Here is a 13655-nt window from a genome sequence, read left to right as displayed (position 1 = left end):
TAGCTTGAATCCCCCTAAGTCCTGCATAAGGTGGAACATGAGATTCTTACATAACCTTTTCACATAAACTATGTGTAACACATAACCTATTTCCATAGGGAAGATAATTATTTTGCACATTATATGGTTCCTATCTCTTCTCTAATGCAATGGCTGACATTACATTTTTGAATTTTAGATTTGTAGCATACTTATCTATCATAGAGGATAGATCACTGTAAGTATCTATTGATGCAACATTCACCCTTCATCTTTCTGAAAGTGCATCAGCCACTTGGTTGTGCTTACCAGCTACTTGAGCAGTATGAAGGCTAAACTATGAAAGAGTGTTCGCCCACCTCATTTTCTTATCACTTAATTTAGTTTTCATCAGAAAGTATTTAAGACTTTGATGATCTATTTTCAAAATAAATGGAGTGCCTAGGAGATAATGTGTCCATGCATCTAGGGCATGTAAGATAGCTAGCATCTAAAAAATCTCTCTCTCAATGCACCATTTTTCTCTTTTAGTCCAAATTTTGAATTTCTCCCTGCTCATTTTTTCCTTTCTCTACACCTTTCTTTGCATCTTCTTCTGCACTATATCCAACTCATCATCGGCTCCACATCCAAGCTTTGACCATGAATCCTGCTAAGAGAGGTATCTATCATCTCTATGTTGATTTGAAAGATGAATATTCACCGCTCTGAAAAAGGAAAAGGCTTTGTGAAATTCCTCCTTCTATGATAGAAGCATTGAGATTGGCAGAAAAGAAGCACATTGAACTATGGATGATGGTAGATTTTATCCCATAGACCCCATCACCAAATGCACCCCACCATTTTTGAATTGTTCTTTATTGATGAGATTTATAGGAGATGGTATGAAAGGGTTGTTAGGCTATACACGATTCCACCCATTGTTGTTGGAAACCTAATTTTAGGGTTGCTAGGTAGGAATGCATCAATGAATTTTTTGCAAAGTTCTACTTTGGACAAGGATGAAGTTCAAGGCACTAAGGTCAAATTTAAAATCAATATGGCATGTTACTAAAAGCTATTCAATCTCATCGATAAAAACCTAAAGCAGTCAAGAGTGTGGGACAGGTGTCTAACCTCACTCCTATCTTATTGCAGACGTAACGAGAACCACGAATATAATTGTCAATCCATGGGACGAAGCTGACTCAACTAGTACATAGAGGCTACAAGAGGTTGTCAATCTCTTGAAAAACAACAAACAACTTGCATCAAGCTACACTCAGATGACTGAAATCACCAAAAGCTAATCGCTCATCGGCAGACAAATCATATCCGTTACAGCATCAAACGACATCCAAACGTAACAAAAATTCTAGGACATGTATATAAGACCTAAGAACACATGATTATGTTCTCAAATCTCACTTAGGTCAACTGCAAAAATCATGATTAACAACAGTGAGTTTTTGACCTAGTCGTTTTCAACCCAGAATGCATCTAAATTTCTTAGCAATGATGCCCCAATACCTTGCATATACTTAGTTTTTTATTTTGAAGTATAAATCCCTACTTATGATGGAATTAGGCCGCGGGTCAGTGATTCCAAAAGCTACAAAATAGCGTGAAAGGCTTACGTCAATGCATAGAGCTCTTACCTGCGATTACAACACAATAGACACGACTACAATGTGACAACTGGGGAGGGAGTAGGAAGTGCAAGAAGTAGAGAAGTGAGCACCTTTAGCTCACGCTGTGTTTCTATTATCCAAAACTGATACAAAACTTACAAAAATTGGCTTTTATATCTTAGCCAAGGTTTTTGGTGGTCAAAATTAATAATTTGGGAGCTCTAACTAAAGACACGTTGATACAATCTAGAAGCTTGTAGCCCCGGCTCATCAATTACAAAGTTTATCTCGAAAGTAGGAGTTACAATATTCCCAATTTATCAAAATAATAAATGTTTTTACAATGAGAGCTCCAAAAAATTGTATCCGAGTTATCTTGCTACTAATATTCCCCCCTCCTCGCATGTGCGTCCCTTGACACAGGTTTATGGGCTGAAGTAATCTTTGTGTTGACGGATAGCGAGGCATTATTTAAGCGTATGTAAGGCTTTAATCTTATATACGATCTTTCTTTCTTTGTCTGAAACCTGCAAGAATTACATGGTGACTCTGTTTTTTAGCTCAATGGCTGAATAGCCAACAAATCTGGAGGTTATGTTGCTTATCACATTGGCACAAATATCTTTGTTCGCCAAGTGAAGAACCCTCTATAAAATTCTTCCTCAAATGCCAACATATTGCTAGAAGGTAAGAACATGCATCGGGCATAAAAGTCGTAAAGAACTTCTTCGGAAGGTTGGCCACTTAGGACGTAGCAGAGACCCTTATTGCCTTTGAGGAATGACATCCACGGTGCCCCTGCTTGCTCTGGCTCGTGAAAAGCTTCAATGCATGTGAGCAGCTTCGGCAAATTTTGTAGAGCATGGCACATAAGAGATCAAGGAGACTTTTGAAGAATGTCATGGTGCCTGTTAGGGTTTTCACTATGTATTCCTCTGCCGGTGTTCCCTGCTCTGATAGTTGAGCCATGTAGGCCGCTTCTTATTCAGTGCTTCATGTGCTTTTCATGTCCTTACCCATGGTACAAGACAAAAGGTTGTGTCTTTTTGAAGTGCTACAGGTGCTCTTATATCATGGATTTTTGTTCAGCCAACACTTTCTCCACTTGGGGGTGGACTCCCTCTGTGCATTCTGCCTGCATGTCTTTATATAGTCGTTCTTTGACCTGTAAAGTCTCTACCTTGATCAAGGGATATGGCAATGATTATTGATGCCATTGTGCATTGATTTGGTTGGGAGTGAGTTGAGCGACATTGACTAAATGGAGAACCCTCAACTCCCAATCCATCATTGCTTTCCATTCAGCATCTGTCTCTTCGGAAACCTATTCCTTAAGTGCCTCTTCTTCAGCTTTAGACAGTTGGGAGACAGCTGGACCATGGGCATTTGTTCAGCATCTGTTAGTGGTATCTAAAACTCTTCTTCTCCTCCTAGACCTTCTGTTGGCTGTGTTTCCATCTCAGCAAAGAGACTAATGGAATTTCAACATTTGGTTGCTCTGAGGTACCAGCTTCTTCTTGTGTCTCTGGCTGTCCCTCTCGTAATAGCTGATTGACTCTCTTGAGCTCTGCTATCTCCTTGAGCAGCTGTTCTTCTCATTGTATCCACATTAGTACAAGGTCTCTTCTCTGGGACTGCTCTAGCTTTAACTCAAGTTTGAGATCCTTATTCTTCTTTTCCAGTGCCTTATATACTTCATCTGTACCTTTCATCAAGGCAGTTGCGGGATTTTCCCTTATCTATCGCAAAAATGTTGCCTGATCATTGATCCTTTGCTCTGAATATAGCAGAGACTCCATTTTCTATGTTGAGCTGCACTTGGATCTTTTGTACTGATAGATGTATGGTTAAGAGTTCCTTGGTTACCTCTTTTAGCTATTGGTCTTTGGTCTTGTAGGCATCTAAAAACTTCGTGAGAAGTTCACCTAGCTCCTCCATTTATTTTTGTTGCTTCTCTTTGGCTAGCTGGTGTGGTTCAGCTTCTGCTCTCAAGTATTGGATTTGTCTTTGCAGATCTGTGATGACATTCATTCTGTCCTCTAGTTCTCCTTGGAGAGCGTTGATGACGATCGCCAGCTCTCTAGCCTTAGCACTGCGGGCGGCTAAGTGCTCTTGTTCGCATTTTTTCAATCATCTCCTGCATCTGCTTGGCATATTTATTAACTTGTAGGATGACTTTGTCATTCTTGTCCCATGCTTCATGATCTGTAGGCTGCCAAGATGTTTCAGCAGTCTTTGTGTGTGGCTCCTTGTGTGTGGCTCCTTGGGTGGGGCTGCGGTGGCTTGTGGTTTTGGCGGCGGCTCTACCTCTCCTTGAGGCTATGCAGCTGCCTCAGTTGCTTTGTCTTCTTGAGGCTTGGTGGATGCCTCGACCGTTTCCTATTGGGTGGTTGTAGAAGGTGTGGTTTCTGTCTCTATTGCTTTGGGTTGCTCAAAACTAGTTGTCTTTTGTGCTTCAGGCTGCTTTTCTTTGGCTTCCTCGCCCTCATCAGATCTAATGGTTGGTGAAGGTGGAGGGCTTGGCATTGTGGTCTTCTTATTGCGTATATGGTGATGATGTTCCGAGAGACATCTCACCCTGTTCGTGTTGGGCTTCACTTTGTTGGGCCGCTTCAACTTGTCTCTGCTGCTTCGTCGCATCTTCCTTTGCTTTTCTTTCAGCTTCTTGAGCTTCTTTTAGCTTTAAGGATTTTGATTCCACCTACATGAGTTCAAGAGAATCCTTGGGATCTTCTGGTTTTCTGTTGGCAGGATTCTTGGTTCTTCTGTCTTCTCGATTTCTGGTTTGGAAAGTCAAAAAACTTTTCCTCCCCTCCTTTCGTGAGTAGTTTAGCACTCACAAGTTCTTTTCTGACCCCAAATCATCTGAGGTAGCTAAATGTTCTTCTAACTCATCTATTGCATCATAATAGAGGTCTGAAAAGACTTGTTGAGCTTTCATTAAGTCCTTGGATTCTTGAATTTTGTCTTCAATGTGAAGGAATGAGATCATTTGTATGGAAATTATGTCATAGTCATCCTCATTGCAAAATTGAGGAGGCATAGACGTATTTACACATACATCCATTGTTGCTAAAATTTGAGTCCACTCAAATGGCTCAAACAAATGCTCCGCAAAAGGTTCAGGTACATAGGCTTCATCTGTGCAATTCCTTTCTAAGATACATTCTTTGCGTTTTAAGCTCCTGTTTTTTGAGGCTCCGCACATCCAAATAGGAGTGTCTTTGTTTAACCAAGATGGAAGCTTAGTTTCAGCCGAAGAGACTGAGTCAAGTTCTTGTATGGGTGTTTTCATGATATATCTATAAGTGTGATCTTTTATGTTAACCCTTGTTATTGATCTCGCTTGCTTCAAGTACAGATAATTGTTCCCCCAATCCTGGATGGGTTGTACTAGTTGCATGAAAGGTCTTCCCAAGCCTTGATTTTGTAATTGAGTTTCTTTCCAAAGTCCACTATGGAAAAAGTGTGTTGATATTCAATCCCGCGGGAATTAGCTATTACTTTCTCAAGCATTCCTAAGGATCTTTCAATGTGTCCATCAACCAATTGGAATTTCATTTGAGTTTGTCAAATGGTTGGTTGTCCCCGTGATTCCCATACTTCTTTCGTGGCTATGGCTATGCCTGCACCACTATCCAATATTTCGATGGTTTGTATATCATTATATCTCACTAGAAGGGTTATGTTTCCTTCTTTCCCTTCGTAGTATTCTCTAACTTTGTTCATTGGAATAGATCAAATCTCTTTGTTATCCATTTCATGTTTCAATTTTCTCAAATTCTTTGCGATTTTCCCTGTTATGCCCACCTTCTCTAGAGTTTTTTATAGATCATTCTATAAATATGGTTTAACTTTCAACAGTTATCCTAAAGTAAGAGTGCATTGAATAGGTGTAGACGTGATTGAATGAATGTTGTCTACCTCTAGGGTCTGTTCTGCTCTCTTTATCTTAGTGGTTTTACACACTATGGATTCATCTTCGTTATCTCCCAAGTAAGAGGGTAATGTTTTCAAAGTCAATGGTTTAGACATTCGTGAAGCTTCAGAGCCGCAATCCCCATACAAGGATTGTACATCGATGTCCATATCAGGAGATAGATTGTCTAAACAAACTTCCTCTATAGGAGCTGGCTTCAGAGTTAGGCTCACATCATTAATCTCTCTAACTTTTTTCCATAAGTGTCTTGGACAGTCTTCTTCTAATAATGGAATTTTGTCTTAGTTGTCTTCCCTGTTGGGCACTATAAGTTCTAGTTCTTTGGTTTCAAGGTGCCGTTCTACCACCTCTTTTGATTTTTCTTTACTGGTTCCTGCCCCCACAAGCTGTTCAGGTTTTGCCATACTCTCGAGCTTTGGTTTTTGTTTTTCTAGTATCTCTTGAGTAATTCTTACCAAATTTTGATAATCTTTAAGCTTAGCTGCTTCCATGTCTGGAGAAGGATAGTTGTTTCATTTGTTTTCCATGTTTTGGCATGCTTTAACTCCTGCTTGGTAAGCTTCCAAGGCTGCATTAATTGGCTCAAAAATTTTGTCTACCAAAATTGATCCTCCAGATTTCATTGTGGTTTCCTTGATTTTGTTTCTTTCACTTTTTCTTGGAATAGTTTCTTTTCTTTCTCCTCATTTTCAGCCCTTTGTTTTTGTTTTCTCATTTTATACCTTTTGCTTCTGATTCTCTTGGTCTTTTGAGAGAAAATTTTAGTATTCTCTAAATCATCAGAGGAGTTATGTTTCTTTTTCTTAGCCTGGGCTCTAGTGATTACCTTGATTGGAACAATCGGTTCACTCTGAGACAAGCTACTATGTATCACTTGGACTCCGTTCATGACTGTTTTACCCTTGTTTAAAGGTTTTTTTGGACAATCTTCAGGGAAGTGTCCTCCCTTTTTGCAACATTGTATGCAATAAGCTTCAACTGGCTTGAAGTTCTTGTCACGCTCTGGGCATTCCTTTTTCCAATGATCATTAGCACCACAATTATGACAGTTTTTAGTTCTTGGCCTAATCATGGGTCTTACCGTAGGAGGTCTAACACCTTGAGTAGCTACATAGTACATTGATGCCAGCTCTGGTGAAGTATAAGTCACAGGTTCTTCCATTGGTGGTGGATGTGAATTATACCAGTCTCCTTCTACCATTACTATAGATGGACTAGGTTCATCATACAGTGTAACAGGCACTAGTGCTTGTTTATCTATGACTCCCTCTGAATGCATGTACTTTATAGGTACTACATTATGTCCAGGATTTGGAAGTTGTTGACCCAACACGGATTGAGTTTTTTCCTTACCCATTAGTGGTCTTTGAGCTGGGGCTATATTAGGTTGATATATGTACATGGGTTGTCCTTGTGGACCTGATAGGCACGTAGTGAACATTCCCATCATACTTTGATCGATAATAGCACTCATTGTTCTCATGGTTGGTCCATTTTTCCTTGATTGCACACCATTTTTGTGGCCTAATTGGTTGTCCCTGTCGAGGAATCCCTTGCCCTGGTCCCCTCATAGGTGCTTTTTGCATGTTATTCATCATGTCATTCATCCTTTTGAGCATGTCTTCTATGGCTAAAAGCAGTGCTACAACAGCCCTTCCCACTTGTGTTGGTTTGTTGGATGTTGTTTTCTCACTTTGGTGATCCTTAGGGACATCTTCTTCATTGAATATATCACAATTGTCTCGTAAGTCAATAGCATCTGACACACACTCTTCTAGGGTCATATGCTTCTTGCTATACAGTATAGCATGAAGTTCTTTGTTTAGCAGTCCCTCTAGAAACAATGATACTAGTCTCTCCTCTATAGGTATCTCTAGCTCTGGGCATCTTGCAATGTATTGCTTCATTCGAGTTGCACAATCCCTAACAGACTCACCTTGTTTCCGTTTGAAGCTATAGATTTGAGCTACCGTATTATATTTGATCCCCGTTTTGGAACATTAGCTACAAACCCTTGAGCTAATGTATTTAAGTCCATGATTGACCTTGGTGGAATGTTTTGGAACCATGTCAGTGCTCTTCCTTCTAATGTCATTAAAAATCCCTCGAATTGAGTATGGAAATCAAATATGCACTCTGCTCTTAGCACTTGCTTAAAACTTGCTAAGTGGTCATATGGATCCCCAGATCCATTGTATTTTTTGATCCATTTCTAAAAATCAGCTGGTCTGACACGTCTATTTGATTCAACTCCCGGTCTCCTCGCAGTTGATCCTGTTCCGAGTCCTTCAAACCAGTCTGGTGGAAATAGTGACTCGTGTAGCCTTGGACTGGCTTTAGTGTCACCTGGCTTTCTTTGTGATGAGGTGGTTTCTAGTTTTTTAACATTACTCTCAAAAGATCTCTCGCAGAGTTCATCTCTTGGAATAGGTTTTGGTCCTTGGCCTAGTATCCAATCCCTTGTGGAGTACCCTTGATATTTGGTTTGTTCCACCTCCTTAGAAGTCATCATAACAAAGTTATTGTTATAACAATACCTAAACATGTAGGTTGGTAGATCTGTTGATCCCTTGTCTTTGATTTTGAAGATATAAATGATCTTCATGGGCGTTAACTGTCCTGATTTGGCATGAGAAGTCCATAGGAGATCTTTGACATTTCTATCCTCCCAACAGTAGACTTCAATTTTAGGATTATCCGTGCTAAGCCGTTTCAAAGGCTTCAAAATCAACTTGATCATATCCCTCGAATTCTAAAGTTGGTGGTCCTTCTTTTGCTGCCATATCTGGAATTATAGTATTTACTTCTAACCCCCATTTGTCTATCACGTCAGGGTTTTCAACTTGTAAATAATTAGTTCCGTTTCTATCCATGTACATGTTTCCTTGTTTTTTTGCCCTGATTTCCTCTTCAAACTCTATGTCATGGTCATCGATGTGAATGGCATACTCTTCATTAGGATCCAGGTAAACCTGAGCTCCATGACGATTCGTCTTATAAAAAGAGAGTATGTGCTTATATCGCACTGTCATTCCGGTTTTTGAATGAGTATATAGGAAGATATTTCAGATGTTGATTCTGAAAAAGTGTCTGAGACTTCTTCAAGGATAGTGTGCAAGTGATTGCCTTGATTCACACTTTCTTCGGTGGATTCTCTACTAGATGTCTCTCCAAATATGCCTTGATTTGCTAGTATACAACTAGATCTAAGGTTCATATAGACTTGTGAAGCCCTGGATAGAGTACTTGCCGTCGGATTGACTTGTTGTCAATTTTTGTCAAGCTTTCAATTCCTTGTCGGCAACCTGGTTCCTGTATTAGTTTTAATCAAGTTAGCTATTCTTTCCCAAAGACTATAGAATTCTTGCTAACTGTTGTGACTAGTCTATGTTATCACTTCAAATCGAGCTAAGTGAGTCGGCAGTTGAGACTTTCAGATTCTACTTTTGCAGAAAGCCAAAGGACTAATCTGCAACCTAGAAACTAAGTGAACATGTACTAATTTGGATCCGATTGAACCCCAAATTGCCTGATGGCCTTGTATTATGTTGGTCTAACACTGTACAAGTTCAAAAGTCAAAAATGGTGTCTCTGTGTAGCAGTAGTAAATAATCATGATTATTTACTTTTTTTCAGATTTTCGCACTTTTTGGCTTGATTTGCCAAGTATGCAACTTGTTAAGGTCTCTTGACAAGTTTCACTAAGTTTGAACAAAATTTGTTCAAGTTATCAACTGTTTCGGGTCCGAAGATTCAGTTTTCAAGAATCTGGCTTAAGTCGTGATCAAAATTTCACCAAAATTGATTTGTGTAATCTACTTGATATGCTTGACCTTGATCTGTAAAAATGTCAATTTTGGTAGAAGATGTAAATAATCATGATTATTTACTCCTGCTATTTGTTTGCAAGTTTTTGTCCCAATCTTGATAGAGATCTGTTAAGCAGCATAACTTAAGCTCCCTAGCCAAGTTTCATCAAGTTACTCTAATTTTTGCTCAAATGGTCATCAGTTTTGTATCTGCAGACTAAGTTTGCAATTTTGGCCACAATTTTCAATCCAGTGGTCCAAATCTTACGGATTTTGGTTTGTGGGTTGAATACAACATGCTAAAGCTAGTGATATGCTGACTTGGTCAATAAAGTTGAAAAATGGGACAAAAGTGAATAATCATGATTATTTGCTTCTAATAAATTTTTGTATCTTTTTGGTCAACTGAGCATGTACACTTGTCTATCACATCAATATAAGCCTATAAGTCAAGTTTCATTGAGTTTGAACAAAATTTTTTCAATTTTTACTCAAGTTCTTAAAAGTTAGTACATAATTTACTTTTTTCCCAGTTTTTGGTCAACTTGGTGATCCAAATTCTATGGGCCTTTACAAAAGTTGTTTGTACACATGCATAGAGTCTCTGGTATCAACCTTGGTCAATTTTGAACTGAAAGTAAATAATCACAATTATTTACTTTAAGCCTAAAATGAACACTTTTTTGAACTTTTTTCTTGGACAGTCTTTTCATGAGGTATTTTAAGCCTTTGATTCAAGTCAAAAATTAATTTGGCCTAAAATATCAAGAAAAAGTAAATAATCTGAGTTTTTACAAACCCGTAAAATTTTTACCTCAATGTGTCCTTGAGCTTACCCACTGGTTCATACAACTTTTAAAGCATACTCTCCAGTCAGATTGAGTGGTTGACATTCTTCTGGTGCTATTTATAGCCGTAGACCTGAAATTCTGCAACTTCACATAATAACTCACAATTGATTCTTTTGAAGTGAGCAATGTTTTGAGATCTACCTCGGATTCTACTTACCCTACTCCTGTTTGTGGAAAGTATCCACAAACACTCGTTTTCTTCTTTTTTTATGGTTTTTTGAGCCTTGATCTTAAGACTTGTCTCGTCCCTCAATCATTATCAAAATCCTAATCTAATATTACAATCCTACAATCCTAAAGATACTTAGCAAGTACGACTTACTTCCAAGCTATCTCTACACAGTAGAAGACGACAATCTTAAGCTATGCCGTTTTAAAAAGAAAATTTTACTCTAGGAGATCCTAGAGGAAGTTAAAGGATTCACAAGATTCTCGTGTTTTTCCCTAGTTTAGGTCTCTTAGTTCCCTGGAAACGGCACCAAATGTGGGACGGGTGTCTAACCTCACTCCTATCTTATTGCAGATGTAGCGAGAATCACGCATATGATTGTCAATCCATGGGACGAAGCTGACTTGACTAGTGCATAGAGGCTACAAGAGGTTGTCAATCTCTTGGAAAACAACAAAGAACTCACATCTAACTAAGGCTACATTCAGATGACTGAAATCACCCAACGTTAATCGCTCAACATCGGTAAATAAATTACATCCATTATGGCATCAAACGACATCCAAATGTAATGAAACTTCTAAGACATGTTTATAAGACCTAAGCACACATACTTATGGTCTGAAATCTCACTTTAGTTTAAGTATAAAAATCACGATTATTAATAGCAATGAGTTTTTGACCTAGTCGTTTTCAACCCAGAATGCATCTAAATGCTTAGCAATGATGCCCCAATACCCCGCCTATACTAAGTTTTTGGTTGTGAAGTGTAAATTCCTACTTATGATGAAATTAGGCCGCAGGTAGGCGATGCCAAAAGCTACAAAATATCATGAAATGCTTACGTCAATGCGTAGAGCTCTTACCTGCGGTTACAACACAACAGACACGACTGCAATGTGACAACCGAGGAGGGAGTAGGAAGCGCGAGAAAGAGAGAAGTGAGCGCCGTTAGCTCACACTATATGTTTCTATTAATTAAAACTTATATAAAACTTACAAAAATTGGCGTTTATACCTTAGCCAAGGTTTTTGGTGGTCAAAACTAATAATCGTGGTGCTCTAACTAAAGACAGGTTGATATATTCTGGAATATTGTAGCCTCGGCTCATCAATTACAAAGTTTATAAAGTAAGAGTTACAATATTCTCGATTCATCAAAATAATAAATGTTTTTACAATGAGAGCTCCGAAAAATGGTATCCGAGTTAGCTTGCTGCTAACAAAGAGTGAAGGGATCCTTGCTACTAAATCCATCACTTGCTCAATAGATGAGGCTCAAAATTAATTCCAAGGTCATGGATATTTTTGGAGAGACTCTCCACATTAATGACATAGATCCTGGTAACAAGAAAGAACCTCATGTTTAACTCTTTCAACAATTTGTTCTTTGACTTGACAACTTAGTAGAGGGTAATGATATAATTCTATGATCTTCAACATACCGAGGGTGAATGGGCCAGTTATTTTTGTGATCAAATTAGATGAGAGTGAAATTGTAAAGGGTGGAAAGCCTCAGAGATTATCAATAACCCTCATGAATAGAGTTCTTGATACCAGAGAGGAGGAGAAAACCCTAAAACATTTAGTGTGAAGTTAGAGAAGAACATTTGGTGGTTGGTTGCTTTTGCGTTTGATAGTGAGGATTTCAATGTGTTGGATTGGGTATTTCAACACACTAGTATCCTTGCAATAATCCAAGCTCAACAGGCTAAGAAATAACTAGATGTTGAGGGTTTTTGTCATAAAAACTAATATCTAATTCTCCCAAATGATTTTCTCATGTTAAACTGATCATTTGATTTGGGGAAGTACCAGGGGAGTAAAAGCTAGAATATTGGAAAGGTTGCCAGGCCGATCTCTGCAGGAATCCAAAGGAGGAAAAATAGGGATCCAAAGGGAGACAGTCCGCAAAAGAGCAATGAGCTTCAATGGGGCTTAAAAGACCTAAGGTTCGGCTCCATTAAGACTTCCATAGGGTAAGGTTCCAAATTTTAATTCAATTGTCCGAAGGCCAAAGTAGGGGAAAATTGGATGGTCATGGGAATACTAAAAAGTCTTCCCACATCCCTAGGAAGGAGAGGGCAAGCCCTTTTGGTAGGTAATGAGAGAGAAACACTCACACACACACACACACACTCCAAAGCTCCTCCTTTACACAAAGGGAATACCGAACACATGTCAGGCTCCTAGGCCATTTGCCCCCAATCTCCCCTCAAATCCTATTGGATGGCCATAGAGGTGGACCAATGGGAATTAGGCTAGTGCAAAGCTATTCTAATCAATTTAAAAAATGCTTGATAGAAGAACCAATATAGATTAAGCTCCCTAGAAGACTATTGGTGGACAGTCTACCAAGCGGTCCAATGAGCATCCAGCAGCCCAATTCTTATCTGATTCCTATTGGCTAGAAGAGTAAGAGGTCCAATGAGAGTTTAATTGAATTATTTAATTACCCAAAGCTCTCACAAAATGGCAAAAGGGGGACACTTTTCAAAAGGCTACTAATTATGCTTCTAGTTTGTGGTTGGCTAAGCTTTGTAGGAGCCAATAGGATGCCAGCATGAGCCAAAAGCAAGAGGGGTCGACCAAGAGAGAGAGAGAGTTTGCCATTTTAGTCTAGATTTTATGCTACACACACAACTCATGTGTGCAAGAAGAACTCCATCTCCTTCTCCAAGCATTGAGAAGTAGAGGCCTACACCAACAATTCTTGGCTATGAAATGCAAATCCAACCAACAACCAAGCTTCAATGGCATGCTCATCTCCTCTACCATGCTAATTACTAAGCTAATCTATGTTATTAGAGTGAATATGTGAGGAGAATAATTCTTTCTCATAAAATACATCTTCTTCCTCTCAATCTATCCTCATTCCCTCCTAGCTCTCACCATTTTTGAAGGTGTGTGAGGTCTTGGCACTGAGGCTAGGGACACTAGGTGTGTTTTTCAAGCATAATTTGGTGCATGAAGCTTCCATCTTCATGGTTTCCATTTGATGGGCCTTGATAGTCTTTTTGATAGGTATGAAATGCGCTTGTTTACTAAACCTGTCTACTATCGTCCATATTCTTGTATTCCCATGGATAGACTTAGCAGTCCAATGACAAAATCCATGGATATGCTCCCCCATGGTGAATTAGGGATTGGAAAAGATTGAAGCAATCCAGGTTGCTTCCCTCTATCAATCTTTGTCTTTTGGCATACCAACATTTTGAAACATACTCTTTTATGTTTTCTTTCATGGTAGGCCAATAGAAATATGTTTCTATCCCTTTTAGGGTAGATTGAATCCCT

This window comes from Adiantum capillus-veneris, chromosome 11 (assembly GCF_014529385.1).
Source record: "Adiantum capillus-veneris isolate H3 chromosome 11, ASM1452938v2, whole genome shotgun sequence".
In the NCBI taxonomy this organism is placed as follows: Eukaryota; Viridiplantae; Streptophyta; class Polypodiopsida; order Polypodiales; family Pteridaceae; genus Adiantum; species Adiantum capillus-veneris.
The sequence above is the reverse complement of the archived record's forward strand: the minus strand, read 5'-3'. Positions refer to the sequence as shown.